Consider the following 705-nt stretch of genomic DNA (forward strand, 5'->3'; position numbering starts at 1 on the left):
AATGTAAAAAATATAAATACTGTAATCTTAACTATAGTGAAGTTGCGTATGCAAGTTAGTATAGGGAAGAGTTTGATCTTTATTATAACAAAGAAAAAAAAATATCCCGTTTAGGCAGAATGTTGTAGTAGCTGCCCCTTTTCTTGATTTTCAAGCCAATATATTTCCCTTGCTGTTCAAGACAAGGGACAGAAATTTTACTATACAGGGGTTTCGGATAAGGCGGTTCTAACGGTGTACTTTTTGTTTTGATCTGACTCCTTTTTCAGGAGCTATGGGTTTTTATATTTCTTAACATTGGACGTGATCGTCTCTTACTAGGTTGCTAGCTACTGCTGCAACCCGGATCTAGCTACCGCTGCAACACAGATATACATGATATAATGTTTAGTCAAATATTACAGTAAGCCTTCGGTAGCTCAGTTGGTAGAGCGGTGGACTGTAGATCTATAGGTCGCTGGTTCAAATCCGGCTCGAAGGAAATTTTTACCATCTTTGTTTTCAACTATATTCTGTCCCGTGTTTTAAATTAAAAAACCACAGAAAATCAGGCAACTAAGCATCTCCATTACATGTTTTTGTTTATTCTATAGTAATTTTCAGATCGATCCTTAATGTAACATTATAACCGCATAGTTATGCGAGGCAGCATGGTCGAGCGGTTAAAGGTGCTGGTGTTAGCCACTCTTCAATTCGGAGGCATAG

General features: G+C 37.6%; 1 non-coding gene across 1 annotated transcript; it reads left to right on the forward strand.

Moving 5' to 3' along the window:
• Positions 1-408: 408 nt before the first annotated feature.
• TRNAY-GUA (transfer RNA tyrosine (anticodon GUA)) lies at positions 409-481 on the forward strand. Its single transcript has one exon. It is a non-coding gene; the product is annotated as a tRNA-Tyr (tRNA).
• The last annotated feature ends 224 nt before the right edge of the window (positions 482-705 follow it).

This window comes from Artemia sp. Qi Xiang Cuo, chromosome 19, assembly GCF_049724085.1.
Source record: "Artemia sp. Qi Xiang Cuo chromosome 19, ASM4972408v1, whole genome shotgun sequence".
In the NCBI taxonomy this organism is placed as follows: domain Eukaryota; kingdom Metazoa; phylum Arthropoda; class Branchiopoda; order Anostraca; family Artemiidae; genus Artemia; species Artemia sp. Qi Xiang Cuo.